Source organism: Oryctolagus cuniculus, chromosome 2, assembly GCF_964237555.1.
Source record: "Oryctolagus cuniculus chromosome 2, mOryCun1.1, whole genome shotgun sequence".
Taxonomy (NCBI): domain Eukaryota; kingdom Metazoa; phylum Chordata; class Mammalia; order Lagomorpha; family Leporidae; genus Oryctolagus; species Oryctolagus cuniculus.
Window position 1 is genome coordinate 169738677 of NC_091433.1, and position 27260 is coordinate 169765936.

At 44.6% G+C, this 27260-nt stretch overlaps 1 protein-coding gene across 15 annotated transcripts in view; it reads right to left on the reverse strand.

Annotated features, from left to right (window-relative positions):
• The window catches only part of LTBP1 (latent transforming growth factor beta binding protein 1), a 445461-nt gene that overhangs the window by 229055 nt on the left and 189146 nt on the right, over positions 1 to 27260 (reverse strand). The gene's annotated exons all lie outside the window — the stretch shown is intronic.

The following is a 27260-nucleotide window of genomic DNA, read 5'->3' on the forward strand; positions in this document are numbered from 1 at the left end:
AGAATTCTTTTAAACCCATAATTGTATTTTCCCTCACTTTTAGCACATTGGAATGTTTCCAATGTCAAGTGCTGATCCAAAGTCTCTTAAGCTTCCAGTTCCTTGGATCTAAAAGGAACTCTCACATCTTCACTAAAGCCATTCCCCTTTGCTCTAATGCACCTGGTGCCACCTCTGTGGGCACTGGGTCTATGGCAATGGTTCCCACCCATTATCTAGAGGACCTCTCGTGCCACCTCTGTGGGCGCTGGGTCTATGGCAATGGTTCCCACCCATTATCTAGAGGACCTCTGGTGCCACCTCTGTGGGCGCTGGGTCTATGGCAATGGTTCCCACCCTTATCTAGAGGACCTCTTCTGAATCCTTCCCACAGTTTTCAGTTATTTGCTCACTTACACTGCTTATTCCCTTTTATTAAAAAAAAAAAAAAGGCGAAGAAACTATAATATAACATGAAGCTTCTACCAACCATGGGAGGAGAAAGGAAGTACATGTGGGTAAAGTTACAGCCTATTCACAATTTTCATGAGTGATTTCTATTAGATCTTCTAGTTTCTAGCAGGTTAACAGCCAAGCATATGAAAGACACTGAGTCTCGCTTGTCAAGTCCGTGTGTAATCAATATGGTCTAGATTAGGAAAGCTTAAACTTGATTCAAGGACAAGAACAAAATTTCTGTTTTCACCATTAGCATAAAACTCTTCAGGGTTCTTATGATTAAAATGGAAAATTCTGGCTTTCATAACCCCATACCCCCACGGAAAAAGGAAAACCCAGAGATTGATAGACTTTTCCAAGTAATTATTAGATATATGGTCTTGACATTGAGACAAAATTCCAAAAGCAAATAAGAAAAATAGTTATTTAAGACTAATTTTAAAATGCTGTTTCCCACTAACTCATGCTCATTTATTACGTATGAAGCTACTGACGCACATATGAGCAAATCCAAGTCTATTAAATAAACACATAGAACTGATAAACATTACCCTTGCTTATGTTACCTTAAATTCAACACTTCAGCAACAGAAGGGTGGATGGGACAATTCTACTGTCTCCCTACAAACTTGCTTTTCTGAGCCAGACAAAAAACCAGAAATTATTTATCCATGGTTGTCGCTGTATTCTAAAAATGATGAGTCTATCAAATCACTTCCTCTGCATTTGTTTCTCAGGCTCCTTTGAAACTACAAAGGAATGCTAGGAAGCACATTCACTTTTAGCAAGTCATTTCATTCCCTTCTGAAAGAGGCAATTCAAAAGCCATGGCAGATAAAGAGCTGAATGAGATCTGTCTAGTGGTACAGAAAGCGATTTAGTCACTCACCAAATGATTCATAATTTCGAAGACTGTCATCAGTACAGTCTAATGTAGATTCTTGAATCTGTCCAATTAAACCTGTTGAAATATTACCACTTTCTCTCTGCTAATGAAGTAAAATATATTAACCCTTTGCAATTAATACATTTAGGATATAAAACGGATGGAAATGATAACATCCCTATTCACAAAGGCTTTCATGCCAGTACAAAGATACTTCACAAAGCTCATGGAAAATGAATGAAAAGATGTTTATTTGGGTACAAAAAATTGTGAAATCTGTGCAGTGTTTTCCTACTAGGTCTTTTTCATGAACTTCTTGAAGACTCTGCCTATCAACATGATCCATTTGTTCCTATGAAAATATTCTTATTTGTTTGTAGCAGACCAAGACAACAAAGTTTCACTAAGGAAACTGCCTATCTGACTTCCAAATATAACTGTCCTGGGGTCAGTGTTGTGGCTCAGTGGATTATTACTGCCTGCGATGCCAACATCCCTTATGAGTGTTAATTCAAGTCCTGGTTGCTTCACTTTCAATTCATTTCCCTGCTAATATGCCAGGGAAAGGAGCAGAAGATGGCCCAAGGACTTGGGCCCCTGCCTCCCATGTGGTAGACTCAGATCGAGTTCCAGGCTCCTGGCTTCAGCCATTTAGGGAGTGAACCAGTACATAGAGGTATTCACTCACTCAAAGTCTCTGTAGCTCTGCCTTTCAAAAAAAAATACAGGTACTAACAACTGTTGGACTGCCACTCTCTTACAGGGCACCATACATGTAGTCATCATCCACTACTCACAGCGACCCTGTGCATGTTGTCACTTTACACTAAGTTACAGGACAGAACTGAGATTCTCAGTCATTTAATAGATTCAAAGAGTATTATTAACACATGGCAAAGTCAATATTCAAAGTCAACCATGCTTTCTCTAAGGTGTACACGGTGTCCCAATAACTTCTCAAGAGGTTAGGGGTCGGGGGAGGGTAGCAGAGAGGTTCAGAGAACAAAAAGGGCTGGTCTTCATTGGGATGACCACTGGGCTGCCAGAAACACCCACAGGACCAGCGGCTGTGGGGCAGGTGCCGCACTCTACTCTCCCATAACAAAAATTACTAACTTATCATGGCTTTCTCTGGACCAGAATCCTTCTCTGCCACAGACACAGGAGGTACATAGAAGAAAATCTACTTTCCTTCCCTGAATTAGGCACCCTAATGACCAATAATAATGAGGCAGCTAGAACTGTTACTAATCACAAAAGCCAAATCTCCACTCTACTGTTTGATTGTCTATAACATCTAGTTATTCTCAACAGAGCTTAAGACTGCTTGTTTTTATAGGCCAACCCACCTGTACTGAATTCCCATACTGTTCAATTTATTATATTAATCATCATTACTGGAACAAAATAAAGAGGAGATGTGATGCCCCATCTGTAAAAACTTAGAAGCTAGCTAGAGGAAACCAAACTTATACAGGCATTCAAGCTCTTGGGAGGGCCACCCAAGGACGCTGACACAATCAATCAAAATATTCTCTTGGAAGCAGCATTGCCCTAACCACATGAATGACTTGTGCAAAATCATTCCAAGGCACTTGGATTTCATGAAATTCAAGTTTTGCTATTCATCTAACAACAATTAAAAGGGGCAAGTCTCTTCAAGACCCTAATAAATTTTCTTTATGTGGCTACAGAAATGGAAATTGTCCATAATAGTTATTTTTACAATTGGATTCTTTCTCTGGAGTGAGCATTCTATGTAAATTGAACAGGCCTCAGTTTTATAATCAGTAAATGGAAATAATACACCCGCTATTGTAAGAGAAATAGCATGTGAAAATGCCTAAAGCTACGCTGGGTACTCAGAAGGCACTCAATAAACATGAGTTTTCCTTTCCTTCCAGCTCAGAACCAAATACTCTCTCATATTTTTCCTCTGGGAATTTTGCTTCTCTTATAATCCTGCAGATTACTGCACAGGAAGCTAAAGTGACCTCAACTGGACCAATCCATAGATCTAAGAGGCAGAGTACGTGAATTGGTCTTTTTGGTTGCTGTAGCAAAATACGTGAAGCTGGGTATTTATCAAGAAAAGAGGTTTGTTTAGCTCACAGTTCTGGAGGTTCACGAGTATGGTGCCAGCTTCTAATGGGATCTGGCCAGGGCCTCACGGCAGACGGCACGTGGTAAAAGTGTGTACAGATGGGTTCACATGCTGAGACAGGAAGCCAGAGACAGGGTAGGGCCAGTCTTGCTCTTTCTTCAGAACCCACTGTCACTGGATCTCACCAGCACTAACCCACTCCAAGGGCAACGTCCCCAGCAATCTAGCCACTTCACACCAGGCCCTACCTCTTACAGGGTCCACTACCTCCTAATGCCACCACGTTGGAGATCAAGCTTCACAAACCTTGAGTGGACAAACCGCATCAAAGCACAGCAGTAAGCAAGTAGCTTTAATAGGTCAGTGGAGATCGTTAAACAGAAGCACAATCACCAGACTTGCTGTCTGTCTTATTATTTAAAAGGGCTGGCATTCCCTGTATTTTAAAAACCGGGGCTGGTAGGGCCAGGGCTGTGGCATAGCAGGTAAAGCTGCCGCCTGCAGTGCTGGCATCCCATATGGGTCCCTGTTCATATCCTGGCTGCTCCTCTTCTGATCCAGCTCTCTGTTTATGAGCTCCAGCCATTGCAGCCATTTGGGGAGTAAACCAGCAGATCGAAGACATCTCTATCTCCCTCTCCCTCTTTCTCTTTCCCCCCTCTCCCCACCTCTGTAACTCTACCTTTCAAATAAATAAATCTAAAAAAAAAAATGGGGCTGGCCATGTGGCACAGGAGGCTAAGCTGTGTCTCAGGACACGGGCACCCCACATTCAAGCCCAGCTTCTCTGCTACTAATCCAGCTCCCTGCTAATGCACAGAAGGTGGTCCAAGTGCTCAGCCCCTGCCACCCTTGTGCGAGACCCAGATGGAGTTCGTGGCTTCGGCCTGGCTCAGCGTGGCTTTTGTGGCCATTTGGGGAGTGAACCAGCAGACGGAAGTTCTGTCTCTGGCTTTATCCCTCTCCCTTTCACTCAATCTTTCAAATAAATATCTGCTTAAACACTTACAAGTTTAATTTACAAACAGTCAAATGTTCAGGCACAATGGACAACTAAGAGATAAGGGGAAAATTCTTTGGCAATGGAAGCTGTGCTGTTCCATTAAAAGGTGTCACACAGGAAGCCTTTAGGGGTGAGGGCTTTTGGTTTCCTCAAACTCAACAGCCTGGTTTAGTGGCTGCTGGACTGACCAGGCGTCAACTTTCTAGCAAGACCATTAACGTAGCAATAGCCTAGAAGAGCCGCTGGTTTTCATTATCTGGGGCAGCAAGCACACTCTTCAGTCCTGGAGCCACAGGGGCAAGCAGAATGCGCCCCTGCCTGCGCTGGGGAAGACACGCAGGATTCAGTGGGGATGAAGAGGGGCGGGAGTGAGGTGCAACACAGCTGTTGCTACCACAGCCACAGCTCACCAGGCCAAGGCTTTGTTCCCTCACTCACAGAGGCGTGCTCGGGGCTGGGATGAGCAGACCCTAAGCCTCCAGCATTCCCATCTCATTGCATCCTGTCTGGTCTGGAGACAAAGTCACAATGGACACGTCCATCTCATCTTAACTGTGCTCTCCAGAGAAGTGTGCTTTCTGCTTCATTACCCCATGTGCTAGACGGAGAATGTGTCATCAGGACTACAAAGAAGAAACCAGGCACACTCTGTTTCTGCATTCTGATAACCAGTGGGCTTTGGTCCTCACAGCTACATGACATTTAGGTTCACTATGATCCATCTGAAGGGTCAGGGGTCGAGTGGAGAGTGGAGGGCAGGACAAGACAGGAGATCCTCTGACTTGCAGAGTTTAAGAGTTAATGCCAAGACACTTGAATTTATATTTTAAATTCCAGGAAGCCAAAGTGTTCTGGGCAATATGTGTGAATCACTGGAAAGAAACCTTCCACTTTCTGGCCAGAAGGTGACTCCTGTGATAACCACAATGTCAATGAGTCATAGGCACTTTACGACTCCACTTCCTCCCAATGATCTAAGAAAACATTACTCAGGCTCCCCTCCAGGAATGCGCCAGGGCAAAGTCAGTCTCCCCTTATTTCTCCCTGACTTCTTCCTCTGGGCTAATTTCAGAATATGACACACACAACCATGGTGGACACTTTTACTTGCCCTGCAGAAGCTGTAACTGGCAATTAAGGGGCTTCTATGGTTGGGCTGGGAGGGCCACCTTGCCAATGCTGTGGTGCATTTCTTCTGCGCAGCTGGTAGCATTTTGAATTCTTTACCCTGGATACCTGGCTTCAGTATTCTATGCATCAATCTCTGTCTGAAGTTTACACGCCATAATTTACTCCCTCTTCTGCTGAACAAAGCTTAACTGAGAATATTCTATTTCACATTGATGAGCATATTCTGTCATAAGAGTGGTCATCTCAACCTTTCCCACCTACCCAGTGACTCTCAACCTTACTCTTTTTGGGTGGGAATGAGGAAAATATGCTTGCATTTCAGCCGCTGGGGCAGAAAACCTCTGATACTTTTCTCTCACACACACCAACTGCATTAGAAATCTGCACACAGAGAGCCACTCCGAAAACTCTCCTGGTATAAAAAGCTTCCCCAAATAGTCTCACTTGATAATGCAATGGGAGTTGGAAGCCTGGGTCTGAATCTGAGCTCTGCCACCAACAGTGACCTTGAGATAGGGATTTCCATCTTGGAGCCACAAATTTCTGATCTACAAAATGACAAAGGGTATGGGCATTGTAGAAGAGCCTGCATCCATATCAGGGTGCCTGGTTAAGTCCTGGCCACCCTGCTTTTGATCCAGCTTCCTGCTAATGCACCTGGGAGACAGCAGATAAGGGATCAAATACTTAAGCCCCTGTCACTCATGTAGGAGACGTGGATATTTCCTGGCTCCTGGCTTTGGCCTGCACCTTGTGGGCATCTGGGGAGCGAACCAGCAGAAGGAAGACTTCTCTTCATCTGCATTCTCCACCTCCTTCTCTGTCTCCATCTTCACTTCCCTCCCTCTCATCACTCTTTCAAATAAAACAATGTTTTTCAAAAAAATAAAAATAAAATGATAAGGGTGAATGAGACCTTCTCTAAGTTACTTTCAGCGCTAAAGGTCTCTCATTTACTTCTCAAAACAATTCACTGATTTCCAGAAAACATTCATTCTTCCTAACTTGTTTCAATCCAAGGATCATGAAACACACCAACAACAGGAAATAAGTGACATCTGAACTGCTGTTTCTCCCGGGTTTTTACATCGTTCTCAAAGCTCTTTTCACATAAGCGTCAGCCATATTTCAACTCTGCTTGCACTGATAACTTCTTAAATAATCACAGACCATTTAAAACTCCTAAGGATCACAATACCTCTGATATTTGGCTTACACGTGTTTCAGCATCTCTAATTTTAACGCTACATCTCCAAGGCCAAGAGCTCTAGCAGAGGACAGGGGATGGGATTACATGATCTTTCATGCCTTGAGCTCCAACAAAACTTCTGGTTTTTAGTCATCAATGGGATGGCTGGCAGTTGTGTAAAATCTGTCATCTGCACATCTGTCAACTTTTAAATTCTTCATAAAACTCCGAAAAGTAAATTACATGGAATAAAAGCTGTTCAGATTCTCTGAAAGTCTATGAAAACTATATTCAGTACAAGAGCATTTCTTTGAATTAGACCTGGAATTGTGGCAAAATGACATAAAAATATTAACATACTAGACAATGCTATCAACTTACAATATTTTCTAAGTTTAATGAATGTCAGAATTTACACACATACCAGTTACATTATAGTACTGATTGTTTATATATTATGCTGAAATGTTAATTGCCTAATTTAATACATTTGTATTTTGATGTAATCAAATGTATGACACATAGTGTTCAAATAGCAGCAAACAATAGCAACACCTATCGTATGGACATTGCGCTGCTGATCACAGAGCACCACTGCCAACCATGCTTTCATCGAACCCCCACAACAATCCTGCAAGGCAGTATCATCCTTGCCACTCTGCAGGTGAGAAAGCAGCCCACAAGTGTGTGACTACGCCCAAAGCAAGATTTAAGACTCAGTGAACAGCCTGAATCAGACGCAATGGAAGAAAGTACTTCATGAGTCTGTCCATGCCAAGCAGAGAAGATGATGTCACTGGCATAATCCGCTGTAGACTTTTCCCTGAGATTCTCATGAGGCTTCAGGCCAAGCCTGGGACTGAGAAGTGACTATGAGACAACACCATCAACCGCGAAGAGCATAACCCTGGGATCTGAGATCTGGATTTGTGTTACGACTTGTTTGCCCTCTGGTCTTGGACAAGTTATTTACCTTTGAGGTCTTTGGCTTCCTCTTCATACGCCCCTTCTAATAGCTTGATCATTCAGGACAGGATTGTAAGACTAAGAAAGATTATACACAAGGTACCTATCACAGCGCTGGGCATACAGAGGGCACTCAATATCAGCAGCTGTTATTAACTTAGAATTTCTGATCCTCTCCAATACATTTATATACTACTCCTTGACAAAATGGGCTTATCCTTTTTCCTGTTAGCGGTATATTGTTAAGGATTGAAAAGGACAGTTATAATAGCTGATGAGAGGAAGATGAATTTGGTACCTTTATTTAATAATGTTATCAAAAATCAACTTCTCAAGATGGCCCAAGTCCTTGGGCCCCTACACCTACATGGCAGACCCAGAAGAAGCTCCTGGCTCCTGGCTTTGGATCGCCACAGCTCCGGCCATTGTGGCCATTTGGGGAGTGAACCAACAGAAGGAAGACCTCTCTCTCTCTCTCTCTCACTGTCTTAACTCCTGTCAAATAAATAAATAAAATAAATAAATCAATTTCTCAGTTACTTGGATATAACTGAAAAGAAGCAGCCTGATAAATCAGCCACATAAAAAATCCAAAATTCTCGTATGGCCTAAGAAGAAAACAATATAAAACAAAACCATAAGAATAGTTAAAATACCAACAATCCAGGAGAAAAGATGAATAAGCAAAAAAGAAGAACCTTCAGACCAAGAGTTCTCAACCAGAGATATGTTTGCCCCTACAGGCATTTAGCAATGACTGGAGACATTTTTGGTAAATACCAATAGCACCTTCAGGTGTGGGGCCAATGTTATTTGAACCTAATGAGTAATGACCAGGGATGCTACAAACATCCTATGATACACAGTACAGTCCCCTGAAACAAGGAATTATCTGCCCAAATAGGAGTAACACTGACATTGACCACCTCACTTTTAGACACACGAAAAGAAACTCAACCTCATAAATCAGCAAAATGCAAATGAAAACTCCAATCAGGGTGGCAAAGTTCAACATGTCTAACCAGCTACAATCTCAAATTGTCAGAAATGTAACTTAGGTCAACTTTTATGGTAGATAATTTGGAAAATGTTAACATTCAATAAGTACATACTTTTTATGCAGCAATTTTGCTTATATGTATTTATCCTCAAACATTCATGACTGGATACTAAGACAGTCATTATTCACGGCAGCAGGTGTATGATAGTGTGAGTTGAAAAGACAAACACTCAGCAATTCAGAGCCAATAAATAAGTTAGAGTAGGAACCAGGATGTGATATTAGACAGTCTTTTAAAAAGAACAAGCAGATTTATTGGATCTGATAAATACTGTTAAGTGAATGGAGCACAGTACAATAAATAAAATATTCTAGGAGTTTCAAGGGTGGGCACACAGAAATACCAGTGCAATCAAGATTCTTGAAGAAGACACAGAAAACAGGAAAATGGATTTGGCTCTAGCAAGAAAACTGGGTGTTGAGCGGACAGGGATAGGCAGGAAATTTATTCTTCAACTCGACCATGGACTCCGCTGTCCCTCTTAAATAGGTATTACATATTTAAAAAGAACTAATCATATTTTTGGAAAAATGCCACAAGTCAACTTGTTAAAAAAAAAAAAAAAACTACCTTCAATTCACTGTGACAATAATTTTAGTGTGAGTTAACAGTCAGGAAGCAGAGCCCCGTACAAGTGGGGCAAGATTGAAGACAATTTAACCAAGAGTCTCTTGACAGGTGCAGAGTTCTGAGACAGCCGCAATGAGAACCGCGGGATGGCAAAAGCAAAGGGCTGGGAGGAAGGGAGAGGGCCTCAGGACGGAGCCTGTCCACAGGTGGAGGAACACAAAGGACCCCTAGGGCCCCCGCAGGAGGGGGCTGGGGGAAAGCCCACCACCTCGCCCTCTGCCCTCCCATCTCCTAAAGGAAGTGGGGGTGAGAGAAGCCCCAGGACACAGACTGGTGGGAAGGGATCCCCAGCACAGGGACTGCTGGTGAATACCCCAGGGGACGCTGGAGAAGGCTCACGTGCCCCCTTTTTCTTTAATGCCACACACAGAAAGCACTGAAGGAGCTGTGACTGCAAGCAGATTAAGATAACCCTGGGGAGCGGCAGGAGATAAATGAACTCAAGTATGTGTCCAAAAAGCCACCTCCTCGACCACTATCAAAATGGTTTTCCTGAAGCATAAAATTGGCTGTCGACTTTTTCCTCCTAGTGAGGGGACTGAATCCTGAAGCTGAGACATTTCATCCTGAAGCAAAGTCCTTTGTAGCAGGGCTCCAACACAACCAACAGCACACACACTCACTCTCATTTCAGACAACAAAAACTTTAGCCCTCTCCAACCGGACTGGCCTATCCTAACTCCACTCTTTCACCTTCCTACTCATCCTCTCCCCCTTCCTTCAGGCCACCCTGGGGCCACGGTGTTTCTGGCCAAACTCTTCTGAAAACTGTGACTTTAAAAATAAGCTAGGAAGGCCAGCGCCGTGGCTCAATAGGCCAATCCTCCGCCTTGCGGCACCAGCACACCGGGTTCTAGTCCCGGTCGGGGCACCGGATTCTGTCCTGGTTGCCCCTCTTCCAGGCCAGCTCTCTGCTGTGGCCAGGGAGTGCAGTGGAGGATGGCCCAAGTGCTTGGGCCCTGCACCCCATGGGAGACCAGGAGAAGCACCTGACTCCTGCCTTTGGATCAGTGCGGTGTGCCAGCCACAGCGTGCCGGCCGCAGCGGCCATTGGAGGGTGAACCAATAGGGCCAGCGCCGCGGCTCACTAGGCTAATCCTCCACCTTGCGGCGCCGGCACACCGGGTTCTAGTCCCGGTCGGGGCGCCGGATTCTGTCCCGGTTGCCCCTCTTCCAGGCCAGCTCTCTGCTGTGGCCAGGGAGTGCAGTGGAGGATGGCCCAGGTGCTTGGGCCCTGCACCCCATGGGAGACCAGGAGAAGCACCTGGCTCCTGGTTCCTGCCATCGGATCAGCGCGGTGCGCCAGCCGCAGCGAGCTGGCCACGGCGGCCATTGGAGGGTGAACCAACGGCAAAAGGAAGACCTTTCTCTCTGTCTCTCTCTCTCACTGTCCACTCTGCCTGTCAAAAATAAATAAATAAATAAATATAAATAAATAAATGTGTAAAAAAAAATAAGCTAGGAAAAGACAGTCGTTCATCAGCTAAGCTTGTCCAACGTTTCAGGCCTCTCTTCCTCTGGTTGAACTTGTCAGGTTGACCACACATCACCAGACCATCCACCCCTGGAGTTGTCTAAAATCATCCCTTGATTCAAGGGGAAAGGCACGGCCAACCAAAGTACAGAAGGGAACACACTGTACAGACTCGGAAATCCCAGCAAGTGTTCTCACAGCAAAACACACTAACAAGATAGCCTAATCCCATTTACACACTATGCTTCTCCTCATAGGCTTTCTATGGGACAATCGATTTGAGGGCGGCAAGGGAGCCAGAACATCTAAACTCTTCCCTTTTACAGAGGAGGACACTAAAATGAGTCTTTGTCAAGTGGCAGAACCAGGGCTAAAAGGCAAGTCTCCCCAAATCGCCATCAAGAACAGCAGCAGCAGGCAGAATGGAGTTAGGTACTTGGTTTGGTAAATGGACATTCCATTAAAAAAAAAAATCCAAATAAACCAATTCAAAATTGAGCTGCAGAGTTGCCATTTCTTCAGAGAAGATACACAAACGACTAAGAAGCACAAGAAAAGAGGCTCAACACCAGCGGTCACTAAGGTAGAGAGATACCACATCATGGCCGGCACTGCACCTCACTCGGCTAATCCTCCGCCTGCGGCGTCAGCACCCTGGTTCTAGTCCCGGTTGCCCCTCTTCCAGGCCAGCCCTCTGCTGTGGCCCGGGAAGGCAGTGGAGGATGGCCCAAGTGCTTGGTCCTCGCACCCACATGGAGACCAGGAGGCAGCACCTGGCTCCTGGCTTTTGATCGGCACAGACGCTGGCCATGGCGGCCACTTGGGGAGTGAACCAATGGAAGGAAGACCTTTCTCTCTGTCTCTCTCTCTCTCTCTCACTGTCTAACTCTGTCAAAAAAAAAAAAAAAAAAAAAAAAGAGAGAGAGAGAAATACCACATCCACTAGGATGTCTACTATAAAAACCATGTAAGGGACAATGATGAGTGTTGGCAAGGAGAAACCGGAAGCCTAGAGCACTCCAGGGGGGAGCATGCTGGCACAGCTGTCCTGAAAAACACTTCAGCAGCCCCTCAAACAGCCAACGGCAGAATCACCAACGACTCGGGAATTCCACTTGTAGGTACAGGCTGAGTATCCCTCACCTGAAATGTCTGGGACCAGAAGTCTTAGAACCTGAAGAGTTTTTTGGGATCTTGGACTATTTACCGGTCGAGCTTCTTTAATCTGAAAATTCAAACTGCTCCAGAATCCAAATTCTTTTTTTTTGAATGTCAAGTCAGACTCCATGCATTCAGGTTAGAGATCCATCATCTGTCTATGCAAGTAAATTTTCAAAGCAGGAATTCAAACAGATATTTGCATGCCAGCATTCATCACATCATTCTATACAGCACCAAAAAGCTGGAAACAATCCAAATATGCTGTCAACAGATAAACGAGTAGACAGAAGCAGCATATTCATACAATAGGAATACTATTCAGCCTTAAGGAAAGACATTCTGACACATGCTACAACACAGATAAATCCTGAGAACATTATACAAAGTGAAATAAGTCAGTCACACAAAGACAAATGTATGATCCTATTTTGACAAAGCATCTAGAACACTCAAATTTAAAGAGACAGAAAGTAGACCAGGGTTAGCAGGGACTACGGGGAAAGAGGGATGGGAAATTAGTATTTAGCAGTTTCTATTTGGTACGATGGAAAGGCTTGCAAATGGACAGTGCTGATGACCCCAGAACCTAGTACATCACCCTCAGGTACCATAACATATACCCACAAATAGTCAATGAATAAGTTTTATATGATGTATTAATCACAACACCTAAAAACTGATGCAACTGAAAAAAAGCCAGCCAAGTGAATTATGGGTGTGGGGGTCTCATGAAGATGAGGAATGAAACATCGGCACCTCCACTCTGAGGAACAGGCATTTCCTTCAAGTTTTTGCACAAAAGAAACAATTACGAAAACTTCAAGTTTCCAGGGCAAGCTGACCAAAACACAGGAAAACTGCTTCATGAGGCTATATGCAGGTGAGGGCTGTGTTTTTTACTTGCTCTCCAGGGCTGTTTCTGGGTCCAGAAATAAATGCTTTAAGAACATGATATACATGGCTGTCCAGTGAACCTAGAGTGTTTTGGCCACAAAGAGGTTTTTCTTTGTTCAACAAGTTAAATAGTATGTCAGACTCAGAATACTTGATGGTTTTTTTTCTTTCCAACTTGGCAAAAAGGACCCTTCCAAAGGCACGTTTAAAGATGTTTGGGTGAGCTGAAACAAACCTGCACCCTCCCAAGGTGCTGGTTTATTTGGACATGTGATGATGATATCATTCAAAAACACACACTCAGCATTCTCGCCCCTCCCAGCAGCCATAGCTCAGACACCTTGCAAATGAACGTCCGCGGTCGCAATGGTCAGTGTTCACAAGTTATTTCTATTATACAGTGATTTCTATTATACTTCTGAGATGTGCAAAAGACGCCTCCTGTGCTACGTGTTTTCTGATCCGTCACTTCCGGCTCCAGTTTCCCAAAGCTGAGGACAAGAGGCAGGCATCGTCATTTCTCTTCCTAGAGTGCTGGCCGGGCTGCAGAACCAGCTCAGTGCACTGGAGTAGAGAAGTGAAAACTCGTCAGAGAGCTTGATTTACAGTCCTTGGAATCCAGGAGACATGGTGAACAAAGAAACTTTCAGACTGTCCCCTGAAAAATTCTGAAGACAGGGAGCAAACCAGGGCCAGCCGAAAGGGAGGGCAGCCCGCACTCCAGCAGCTGATGTGACACAGACGTGAGCCATCCTGGTGGGACTCTGCCTGCAAGGCTGCTGGCAGGCTGAGGAACCCTCAGCTTTCAGAGAGACGGGGACTAAGCCAGGAGATTTGCAAACGGCCGACATACTTCGATGGCACGTTGAGTCCAGTCTGGCACTTATACATCAGTTAAGACAGTACAAGGCTTCTGTAGGAACTCAATAAATACCATTAATTCATGATAATAATGTATTTTGTCAAGCCTTATTTACCTTGGGTTAATAAGAGTTTAGACCTTGGTGACAGAAAGGGTGGCCCACAGGCAGGCCACATTGACTGCAACCCTGGGGAGCTTGCTAGCAATGCAGAATCCCCAGCTCCATCCAGACCTACCGAATCAGAACCTGCATGTTAACAGGACACACAGTCACTCTGTGGGGCAGTGAAGAGTGGTAAGCACCGACTGAGGCTACAGGTTCTCCACCAGAGCTCTAACAACCACCTGCATGGTCTGTTTTCAACACATACTAGGCAAAGCACGCCCAGACATTCCAAGTGACCCAGGGAGCCAGGGGTGCAAGTTGGGTGTGTGTACCCTTTAAGCAGTTCTAGATTTTGTCATATAGCTGAGACTGAGATCCTCCGATTCAGGGTTTGAAGAAGGCAGTGATTTGAAGCCAGGTTTGCTAACCACTGTCCGACCCTGCAAGCACTGTTACCCGGGAGAATACACCTTTGCTCCTTCCAGAGCCTTCACTCCATCCCAGAGAACCTCCAGAAGAACCCAAGTGGCTACAACTGCTCTGTATGATCACTGAGGACTCGAGAAGGATAAAAACGGCACACCCAGCAGGGACACGCAAAGCAAGACAGGTTGAAAAGACACTGGAGGCCTCCAACTTGAACCCTGTCCATGCCTGCCTGGGATATGTCAGTTTGACTCAGCACCGACTGCTCCTGAGGGCTTGTTATTTGTGAATGAAGATGAAAGGAACCCTTCACCAGCCACCACCAGATTGTCAGCGTTTCTTGTCTACATTTTGTCTCCAGGGAAGGAAGAACCGTGCCTGATTTAAATCAGGTCCTGACTTAGCTGCTGCATACCCAAATGCTTCCAACTCAGCCACCATTGGCGCAGATCAAATTTCCAGTGACCAGCTAAAACGGAGCCCCAACTCCCGCATCCCAACCCTACTTCTAGGCGAGGCTATTAGGCAAATTGAACACTATTAGTCCCTGGGACAGCATGTTTTTAAACATTAATCTTCTTAAATGAGATCCTTCAGAATTCTAAACTGCCAGGTAAAAAGAAGAAATACTTCTTTCTGGCAGAGAAAGGTCTAGAATGTGATGAAGTCTGACAGAAGGGAAATGATAATTACTGTACGAACAGCACACTCAGAGGCTTTTACCAAATAAGGCTATGATTTCTGCAGTGAGTGTATTTCAATAAAAGGGTGTTTTCAGCTTAAAGGGTTTAGCTTCTTTTCAGAAAATGCTATAGAATACAAAATAAATTTCACTTCATATTAATTCATCTATTTAGCAAGTACACAACTTTGGCTTTTTTTTTTTTTTTTTTTTTTTGCTTTTCTACAATGTCATGGTTTTCTGGGCACATTATGGTATTCTCAGATGTTTCTAATTACCCTCTGTGTACACCCAATAAAACAGCTGGCTCAAGATGTTATTAATACCACAAGAAAATCCAGGGGGCTCATAGATCACTGTTCTTCAGAAAGGGACAATGCAGTGGCAACCAGTGACACAGGCTAACCTAAGATTTTAGCTAAGAATGTTCTAGCACATTCCTAATTTGCCAAGAAAACAGCAGCGTTCTGCTTTCCTCACTGCAAAGGTTTTTAATGTCATTTCCCTTTTATCTCTTCTAGAGAATATCTGATGAAAATTGGGTTGAGTGTGTCAACTAGGGAAACCGAAACAGTCTCCATAACCGAGAACAAATTCTTATTGAATCTGATGGGCATCTGAAGTTTGGTCTCAAAATGAAGAAAGCTCTCGTTACTGCATCCAGTCGTTCCCCCAGCCACCACTACCACCAAGCCTTAGGAAAAGCCAACAGGCAGTCAGGCTAGCTTTCCAGTCATCATTGCAGGATCTAAATTCAAGATAACAGAAATGAAGCAGCGAACCATCCCTCCAGTCCATACCCTTGACCTAAATAGAAAATCAAGGTTTAATAAGTGCATCAATAACAGCAATGCATTAAATTGGCAATGGAATGGCACCCGGCGCTTATTTCATTACGTGTGATCTAACTTTGAAGAAGGAATCCCTAAAGTCCTCACTGACTTTATCCCTCCCCATTTGGTAGTTATTTTATTTTCCTGGACTGCGTAGCATAAAGATGACTATGTGGCTGCCCTCAAAAACATTCTCACAAATCTATGATGTTAGTTCCAGGAGATTTTTCCAACAATACACACATTGATTATTTCTGCTCCATTTGGGAATATATATATATCATCTTGATAGTTAGAAGTTGATACAAATATTTAAGTTACATTGGACATGCAAAATTGAGCCCAACTTGTATGCCAATAAATTCTGTAGGTATATACTGCATCACATAAATGTGATCACAATACTTATTTTAAGTCCAGCTTCCTTAAATTTACTCTAGCCTCGGAGCCCAGAAGTAAATTACACAACTGACAGCAAAGTGAGGAGCAGAAAGCAGGATCAAATGTTATAATCACGCGTCACTGGAGATGCCCCCGTTGATTCAGGATGATGACTTTTCCTTCTGAGCACAACTTTTAGTTCCCAAACATATCCCACTGTTTAAATGCCAGTAGGCTTGGCAACATGTAAGGGCTTTCTGGGTAACCAAGTGAACTCCTCAAGCAAGAGCATGAGAAGATATGGCGCTACAACCTTGTCTTGGCCACAAGGAAATGATCCTGTTATTTTGTGCAGGTCTAACCTTCCTAAATGTGAACAAATATAGTGTCTTCTCTGTACTTCTTCCAGAGTACCAAAGTGAAAGAATTATAGAAATACTCTTTGAATTCTTTCTTGATGCTACTATGCTATTGGGTTCAGTCAAAAAAAAAGGGGGGGGGGGGATAACTGGAGCCGGCATGCTGGTGTAGTGGGTGAAGCTGCCACCTGCATTGCTGGCTTCCCACATGGGAACCAGTCCAAGGCCCTGGCTGCTGCACTTCCAATAGAGCTCTCTGCTATGGCCTGGGAGGGCAGTGGAGGACGGCCCAGGTCCTTGGGACTCTGCACCTGTGTGGAAGACCCAGAAGAAACTCCTGGCTTCTGACTTTGGATTGGCGCAGCTCCAGACACTGTGGCCACCTGGGAAGTGAGCCAGCAGATAGAAGACACCCATCTCTCTCTCTCTCTCTCTCTCTCTCTCTCTCCATCTGCCTCTGCCTCTGCCTCTGCCTCTGCCTCTGCCTCTCTGTGGCTCTGCCTTTCAAATAAAATAAATAAATCTTTAAAAAAAAAAAAGCAATAAATGTCTTTGGAGTGCACGGGAGCATACCCTGTGGAAGCCTGAAGAGCTATAAGGACACTGCTGCAGACCTCCACTCCACAGCATAACACATCAGGTTCAAGATTCAGGAGAAGGGGCAGGTGCTGTGGCATAGTAGGTTAAGCTGCTGCCTGCAATGCCAGCATCCCATAGGGGCACTGGATTGAGTCCCAGCTGCTCCACTTCCAATCCAGCTCCCTGCTAATGCACCTGGGAAAGCAGCAGAAGGATGACTCAAGTCCTTGGGCCCCTACACCCATGTGGGAGACCCAGAAGAAGCTCCTGGCTCCTGGCTTCGGGTCAGCTTGGCTCTGGCCATTGTGGCAACTTGGGGAGTGAACCAGTAGATGGAAGACCTCTGTTTCTCTCTAACTCTCCAACACTGCCTCCCAAATAAATCTTTACAAAAAGAAACAAAGATTCAGGAGAAGGATTTATTATCTTCAGAAAGAGAAAAAGACTTTTGAACCAATCCAACAATCCCATATATGAAGGGTCTTCAAAAGCTCACTGCAAACTTGTATTATGAAAAAAAGACGCATGGATTCAGTTTTTCTTTTGTACCAAAAAAAAAAAAAAAAAAAACTTATCTTTTAATTCCATTTTCTGTGAACTTTTTTGAAGTACTCTTATACATTTTTAGTTTGCTCTTTCTTCTAAACTCAGGACAGCTCCATGAAAGGCCAGAGCTTATCTGATCCATTTCATCCACACAGCAATTAAGAACCAGAGAGAGGCCAGCACTGTGGCTTAGTGGGTAAAGCCACCACCTGCAGGGCCAGCATCCCATATGGGCTGGCTGCTCCACTTCTGTTCCAGCTCCCTGCTATGGCCTGAGAAAGTAGTGGAAAATGGCCCACGTCTTTGGGCCCCTGTACCCTTGTGGGAAACCTGGAAGCAACTCCTGGCTTTGGATCAGTGCAGCTCCAGCCTTTGTGGCCACTGGAGAGTGAACCAGAAGATAGAAGACTCCTATCTCCCTTCCTTCCCCTCCCTCCCTCCCTCCCTCCCTCTATTTCTCTCTGCCTCTATGTATCTCTTTCAGATAAATTAAAAAAAAAAAAAAAAAAAAAAAAAGCAGCAGAGAGAAGCAATCACCAGCCCAGGGGCCTGGAGCCAGTCAATGATACAACCGAGCTAGATCGTCTCATGGTGACAACTAGAGGTACAAGTATGTAACAGGAAGACAGCACAGCACAGGCAGAACCATTAAGGTTCTTGCAGACTGCTCGTAAGCAGACAGATGCGGGAGGACGCAGTGGGAATTGTGTGTGCAGGAACAGCTGTATGGAAGGGATGGAAGTCTAATTGCACTTGGTCCTGAGTAGAAAGCACAGTGCAGTCAGTATTCAAAACTGAAAACCCCATGCAAAGTACCACATGAGTAGCCTTTTTCATGCATCTTGTGGTCCGTGGAATCTCCTTTTCCCTGTATCCCAAAACATGACAGAGACTCCTGGGTCGATTATTTTGCTTCTGTGATATGACATGGCTGAGAATTACTGATGCAGCCATATCAGAAAAGGTCTGTATACGCCACCATGATGTGAGCACCTGCATATATAATTTACCGGCAACAAAAATACACAAAGTATCTTCAAAAGGAGACACTGTAGCAGGCACCACGTCTCACTTGGCTAATCCTCCGCATGCGGCACTGGCACCCCGGGTTCTAGTCCCATTTGGGGCACTGGATTCTGTCCTGGCTGCTCCTCTTCCAGTCCAGCTCTCTGCTGTGGTCCGGGAAGGCAGTGGAGGATGGCCCAACTCCTTGGGTCCCGCACCCGCATGGGAGACCAGGAGGAAGCACCTGGCTCCTGGCTTCAGATCGGCGCAGCGCGCTGGCTGTAGTGGCCATTTTTGGGGGTAAACCAATGGAAAAAAGGAAGACCTTTCTCTCTGTCTCTCTAACTCTGCCTGTCAAAAAATAATAATAATAATAAAAAATTTAAAAAAAAGGAGACACTGTGCTGGCACTGGGGATAAACGCAGAGTAGACTCCTCGCTTCCAGTGGGTTTGGAGAGAGGCGGAAGAATCAGGCACGAAGCATGACCATCACTCGCCTGGGTTTGAAAAGGAACTGGGGGGCTGCCCAGGCAGATGAGGTGAGCGCAGGTGAAGGAAGCAGTGTGAACAGAGGCACCTGAACACAGAGGGCCTGGGGCACATTTGGCACTCCTGCAGGGTTTGGAAGAAATGGACGATCAGGAATGGAGGAAAAAGAACAGCCAGGATAAAGGCTGAGGAGCCAGGTGGCGGCTGACCCTGGAGGGCCCCGTGTGCAGTGCCAAGCAATTTGGACTTTTCCAAAGACCATTCAGTACGCTCAGGCTGACAGACTAGGGGAGAATATACACACTCGGTGACACTGCGTTACAGACCCGTGGAAATCTGAAAGGTTATTTATTCCAGCCTAGCCTGGCCCAACCCCTTCAACAAGCCCCATGCATGATACAGGCCAGACATGGCTTAAAAGGAGCCATCTATCACACATGCCTTTCCCAGAGATCCAGCCAACTGCTGAACTCTCCTACCTAGGATGAAATTTATCTGCCGCTGTCCTGGCTACAGACACGCTTTCTAATGCTAATACGGCTGTGACGCCCTGCACCACCTCAGCCTCAGGTGTCCCCCATCAACTAAGGAGGATCTCAGTCTCCCCAGGGCAATACACTTAAGGGCAATACACTGCCCTCCCTGATTGCAACTCACCCCTAGAACTGCCTTTCCCTGCTCCCTTCTTCCACCCAGGACCCCCACCCAATACACGCACACACCCCTGCACTGAGAAGCAGGAATCCATTCCATTTTCCCCAATTCAAAGCAAACTTCAAACCAAAATCACAAGATCTTTCATATATAAAAGAATGCTGGAGAAAGGGGGATCACAGTTGTGTGGTAACTCACTTTTATACATAACTCTTTTTACTTTTTGTTTAAAGATTAGCTTTTTTATTATTATTATTATTATTTGAATAGAAGAATGGCAGAGAGAAAAGGAGATCTTCTATCCATAGCTTAACCTCCCAATTGGTTTCAATATCTGGGGCTTGGCCAGGCTGAAGCCATGAACCATTAACTCCATCCTGGTCTCCCTAACAGCAGGTAGGAACTCAAGTACTTGAACTTCCCAGGCACATTAACAGGGGGACTTGAACCAGCACTCTGATAATGGGGTGTGGGTATCTCAACCCACTGTACCCCAACACCCACCCCTAAAGCTTTTACTTCTTATTATAAACCTCCAAGACTCCTATGGGTGAGAATTCGGCACAGCGGTTAAGACACATCCCACAGAATCGGGGGGGGGAGGGGGACAGAATCCTATTATGTTTGTAAATGTGTATATATGAAATATATGAAACTTGTATAACTTCAATTAAAGAAAAAAAGCCACATCCCACATCAGAGTGCCTGAGTTCGAGATCAGACTCCATCTTTCTGCTAACGCACACCCTAGGAGGCAGTGGTTCTGACTCAAGTAGCTGGGCAGTTGCCATCTACTTGGGAGACCCAGACTGAGGTCCTGGCTTCAGCCCGGCCTAGTTGCAGCTATTGCAGGCAACTGGGAAGTGAACCAGCAACTTCATGATCAACTGATCAGTCGATCTCTCTCTCCTGCCTTTCAAATAATGTTTTTAATTTAAAAGAGAGAGACCGACAACTCCTTCCGCATTAATTCCAGGTCCATTTCCTCTAGTCATCAGAGACTTGCTTGCCTCTCGCCCCACCTACAGAGCAACGAAACAAACCTGAATGAGCGCTCCTGATGCCTGCCTTGGGGAGGCACTCCAGAGACGAAATAAAACCACTGTCACGTGAGCTCTGCGATGTCCTTCCCAGAACTCATTCTGCCCTTCATTTAGGCCTCTGCTCGAAAGTCATCCCACCAGAGGGCCCTTCCCTGAGCCACCTAAAAGAGCAGCAGCCCAGGCCTCCCTCCAACACCCCCCATTCTCTAACCCCTTTCCCAAGTCAGTTTTTCTTCATAGTCCCCATGACTCTCTGCCCTGACATATCAGATAGAAGGTTTCTTATAGTATATTTGTGGAAGTAAATACTTGATAGTAGAATATACACCTGCTACATATTTTTTCATTTTTAAGTTTCAATTACGGTAAACTGCATATAACAAAACTTACCATTTAACTATTTTTAAGTGCATAGTTCACTCATATTAAATAATTCACACTACTGTGTGTCCAATTTCCAGAGCTTTCACATACTACAAAGCTGAAACTCTATACATAGTAAACAACTCTTTAGTTGTTTTCCTTAGAGCTCTGGCAATCACCCCTAAGAATTCAGCTATTCTCATCAACACAGAATAAGATGAGATTCGTCTTTTGCAATTGCTTTATTTCACTCCACAGAGTGCACATCAACATTATATTTTAATGTTACAGGAAGGCAATGACTTTGTTTTGTTCATGGCTGTCTCTTCAATGTCTAAACCAACTCCTGGCACATAATATGTGCTCACTAAACACATATTAAGTGAATGAATGTTCCTAATACTGGGGCACTCTACAGTCTACACTGTGACATTTATTTGGTATTAGAAAATAAAATAATTTGATAAGACCCAAAGTATTTGTAAGTAATTTCTTCGGCAAGTTCCTAGACATTATAAATCACTCCAACAAAAGGCAACCACTTTCATTTATTCCTGTATTGAATCATCCCTAAAACATCAGATGTATCTGTACAATGCAGTAAGGAAAAAATAGATCCATCAGTTAACCAGAGTGACAAGCTGGCATTTGCTTGGGTTTCTGTGCTGGATAAACACCAGGAGGCCAAACAATGACAACTGGCAGAGGACATATGACTCAGCACTAAAATGCCAGAAAAAATCAATCTATTTGCTTCCCCCTCCTTGAGCAGTTATGGTGGTTTACTGAATGCCTCACAGAGAGGAGAACCTGTGCAATAGTTCAGCATGTGAACTCGCGCCATTCCTTGTGACAGCACCACAGATTTCAGTTGGTTTCATGCAGACTGTGGTGAGTGTCCAGTGTAGGATACCAGAGAGCCTTGGAAGAGGTGAAGGAAGCTACAGAAACTTCTCCAACCTCTCAAAACACAGTTTCCGACCTAAAAGAACTGAGACAACAGTCCTCTCTTTCAAAATGATATCTATCAAACTTCGGCAAGTTCTAAAAGAGGAACCTCCGAACTCCTGAACTTGAAATTCAAAGTTCTCCACAGCCTTGCTCTAAGTCTGCTTTCCCAGACGAGTCTTTTCCTACCACTGTCTTCCACGCGCCCTTCCTGTAAGCACAACTGATTCTCAGAAGCCACCTGTATGGATTCGTCTCCGTGTCCAATCGTAGTGGAGACATCCTTCCTTCCCACATCAACACTGCTTCTCTTCTCTCTCCTCCACATCCATGTTTAGTTTGCAACTCGCTGATATTTCAAGCTTTGCTGCCCAAAATAGTCTACATTCAGGCAATGTGTGTTTACTCGGCCCCCACCATGAGACAACCAGTTTAGGAACTGGGGACGACAGCATGGCATACGGAACAGAAACAGTATCCCCTCTGCTAAGCATCCTCCCGCGGTGGACGTGATAGCTGCTTTCTCTGGGCTCCTGCTAGGCGCTTTCTACCTTGACTTAGGTTATTTACAAGTATTCCTCAAGTCCTCCCCGAAGCATAAACTCTTAGAGTGCAGCTTTACGATCTGCTTATCTTGAAAAATCCAGTAGCATGTTTTCAACATAATCACTTCATACGAGGGGCCCTCAAAAAGTTCATAGAAAACCTGAATTATAAAAACCTATGCATAGATTTTTTAAAAGTTGGCACCAAAATAAAATTATTTTTTATTTCATTTTCCCACAAAGCAACCTGTTTCTGTTGAGGTCAGTCTCCAGCTTTTTCTTTTTTTTTTTTTTTTTTTAATTTATTTGACAGGTAGAGTCATGGACAGTGAGAGAGAGAGACAGAGAGAAAGGTCTTCTTTCCGTTGGTTCACTCTCCCAAATGGCCGCTATGGCCGATGCTACACCGATCCAAAGCCAGGAGCCAGGTGCTTCTTCTAGGTCTCCCATGCAGGTGCAGGTGCTCAAACACTTGGGCCATCCTCCACTGCCCTCCCGGGCCACAGCAGAGAGCTGGACTGGAAGAGGAGCAACTGGGACTAGAACCCGGCGCCCACATGGGATGCCGGTGCTGCAGGCAGAGGATTAACCAAGTGAACCATGGCGCCAGTCCCCCCACAAACTTTTTTGAAAAACCCTATTATGTGGCCATAGGAAGCAACACCTAATAGTTGGGGTTACCATGACTCCAGGATAAGAAAACCTGGTTTCACCAAACTACTACAACTTCAGTATCAAACTTAAAAACTATGGATACTGCCATTCACCTCTCTGAGGCAGTAACCAGCAAATAGCAAACAAGAACAGACTTTTTACATTATCAAATATTTTAAAATAATTACCCAATTGGCACTAATGGATTGGGAATCTTTTATCATAAGCCCTCAGAGAGAGCAACATCATATAAACCAAATGTGTTATTTTACCAATCATGACTGCTATTCCATATCTCCCCGAATATGTTATGCCAAGAGATCATCTATTATATTTGAGATTTTCTAGTTGTGACAACATCAATTCATATGTTCTTCTTGTCAAAGGCACTGAAGACTGTATAAACAACTTAATCTCAGAAGGTCATCTTCAGTAGATCCCTATGAAATGTTAAGAATCCATTAAAATAACAATGGATAACCTAGGGGCCCACCCAACTGGGAGTATGTTTCCATTCTTCAAAAACACAGAGGAAAGGAGCCCAGAGGCAGAGTTCTAAATGCACCCCTCACCCCCTCACTCTCACACACACCAAAGTCATTATGATTAGAAATCTGTTTTACAGGAACCACCACTCAACTATGCTGTTATCATTATCATCATTCATAAAAAATGAGTTTTTTCTAGAATCTTGGAATTTCTCCCTTTGGTGTTATCTTCATTTGGGCCTGCTTGTTGAGTCACATTCAGTGGAAATCATACTTCTTGTTATTGCCCGCTAAATACTCAAGAATAGAGACTCGAAGCTTATCCATTATGAGAAAAGTGCCTGCTGCCTCTCCCATCTGGATGCCCCAACTCACCATCACCAGAGACAGCAAGACCAACAGAGGAGCATGAATGAAGAATTATCCCTGCAGAACAGCCCTCCGCCTACCTCCCAGTTACCTGCGTGGTACAAAAGACACGACCTGCGCCCAGGAAACATACCAGCCAGAAAATGCCAAAGGACCAGAATGAAGTCAGGATTCAAACCCAGGTCCCAGACTCTCAGCTGCTTTCTCTCGCTCTCTGTGACACTGTCTGCCTTCACCCATGAGACCCTATTCCACGTGGTCCTTCACTTTCTCCCTCCCATACACCAGAGTCGGACTCCAGGGAGACAAGCAATTAAATGACGTAAGGAGACCTCGGTTCTAGGGTCAGGTAAGTCTGTCTGCTGTGTACCAGGGCAAGTTCACTTAACCCCCTGCACCTACACTTCTTTACTGGGAAAAAAGAAAAAAAATAAAGAAAATGGTGAGGGTAAGATGGGTTCCACTTCCTTCAAAAAGACTGAACCACATAAATGTTCAAAGTTTTTACTTTTCTACTGATTATCAAAAAAGATGATCTGATTAAGATATCCTAACAATGAAATCCATTCAATTTCCTTCATGTTATTCCGACTCCTTGGAGAAGGGGTCAGCAGACTACAGCGCTAGAGCCAAATGCGGCCCACCCACTGCCTTTGCAACACACCCGCCGATTACCATGCACAGTTCCTCCAGCTGCTCTCCCACAGCCACAGCAGAGGTGCGGAGCTGCAGAGCCTAAGTCCCTATCTGGCCCTTCACAGAAGACGCTAGCCAGTCCCCACCTGTCAGCACCCTTAAATATCACAGGCCAAAAAGAAGAGCTAACAAGTTATGATTAATTCTGAATTTTCCTCAGACTGTTCCATTTCCCATATATGTATTTGTCAAAACTTTAATATATTGTCAACAAGTGTATATGGAGAACCAATATATTAGAAAACCACTTTTTAGGCCGGCGCCGCGGCTCACTAGGCTAATCCTCCGCCTAGCGGCGCCGGCACACCGGGTTCTAGTCCCGGTTGGGGCGCCGGATTCTGTCCCGGTTGCCCCTCTTCCAGGCCAGCCCTCTGCTGTGGCCCGGGAGTGCAGTGGAGGATGGCCCAGGTGCTTGGGCCCTGCACCCCATGGGAGACCAGGAAAAGCACCTGGCTCCTGGCTCCTGCCATCGGATCAGCGCAGTGCGCCGGCCGCAGCGCGCCGGCCGCGGCGGCCATTGGAGGGTGAACCAACGGCAAAGGAAGACCTTTCTCTCTGTCTCTCTCTCTCACTGTCCACTCTGCCTGTCAAAAAAAAAAAAAAAAAAAAAAAAAAAAAACCACTTTTTATAAATGATAAAATCAAGTGTCAAGTCCAGAAACGGTATTAGGCAAAAAATAAATTTTTCAAATGTTCTGTATATTGGAAAGGCCACAGGCAATACACTGCACAAAATGACTATTCTTCAATATGAAAAATCATAAAGCTTGTCCCTCGCACTATCTAATAACGAAAATATAAACACAGGAAGGAAGGTGCTGGGGATAGACATGAACTAGTTCTCATGATTTCCAATGTGAAACTATTGCTAATGTTTATTATTATTATCATTGCCCACCTCACTGCTCTTTAACTTAAACTATTCTGCCAAGCCTTTTGTGGAGAGCCGAGTTCTGATTTCGAAGCTTTTGTCAAGAAGTGTGCTCCGGTTCATATTTTGAATAGGCCCATGTGTGCCCTGTTCCAAAACACCTGGTCAGATGCCAGAAAGGAAAGTGTGCAACGTGTTTTAACTAAGCAGACTTCCTCCGTTTCTCGAAGCCTTCAAATATTTAGTTTCAGAACGAACACACTGCAAGCCAGAAACATTACCCGCCACCCCCACCCGACTCTTTTGTCGTTGCTACCGTAAAGATTTACAGTCGATGCAGGAAGGAGGAGCAGACAGCGCTGATGACAGAGGCAGGGAAGCAGTGAGCGAGGCAGGCGAGCGAGGCAGGGGAAGAGGAGAGAGCCAGGGAGCCCGCGAGAACCTGGGGCCACCAGCTATGCCTCCCTCCTACTTGTCCACGGCCCTCCAGAAAAGCCAGAAAACAATATTCCTTACTGCCAATAAGAAATCCTGAGACTTTAGAGATGGACCGAATTTTAGAGGTCACTAAATACACCCCCACTTATGCTATGGATGAGAAAAAGCGAGGCTGAAAAATGCTAACTGGAAGGCCCGGTGCAGGAGCTGGCTTAGCAGCAGGACCGGGATCAAAATCCAGTTTCCTGATCATCAGTTCAACACTTCCCATCCGACTCGGCTCCCTGCCCTGCTAAGTATAATGTGCCACTTGGCACCTACGAGCTAAATTCCTTTAAAAATATGCCCAGAGTACCCCACTCACAGCCAGGAAACTTACAATACCCTTTTAAATCGTATTGGGGGTGAACGATTTTTTCCAAGTACAGATGGTCAAGAATCCTTTTGCCTCGACTTCAGCGGGATGAGGAGACAAAATAGGGCAAGAGAATAATCTAAGAGCTTCGGAGGGCTCTGGGCTTCCCTTGTATTTTGTCTTGATGGAAATCAGTCTGAAATAGACACCCCCTTCTCTGTTCCCCCAGACACGCACTCCCAAGACTAAACAGCAATATTCCATAAAAAGACCAGATCTAGCCAGTGTTATTATCTGTCTGACATTTGGGTTATTCTAGTGAGTAACTCATAAAGTAACGTGGGTGTCTGAGATTATTTGAGTACACATGGCAAACCATAATTGGTCAAAAAATAATAAAAGACATTTTTTTCTGTGACAAAAATACTGTATTGCATGACAACATGGCAGGATGACAGCTCTCAGTGGACCGCAATACTTTCTCCCTTTACAAAAAAGTCAAAAGAAACAAAAATTGAAAAAGAAGCAAAAAAAGCCTTTAAGAAAAAAAAAAGTCAGCAACTACTAGCTTGCATTTAAATTAAAGTTTTTGAGTGCTGACAGCAACACACTAGTGTATCTTCCCCCAAA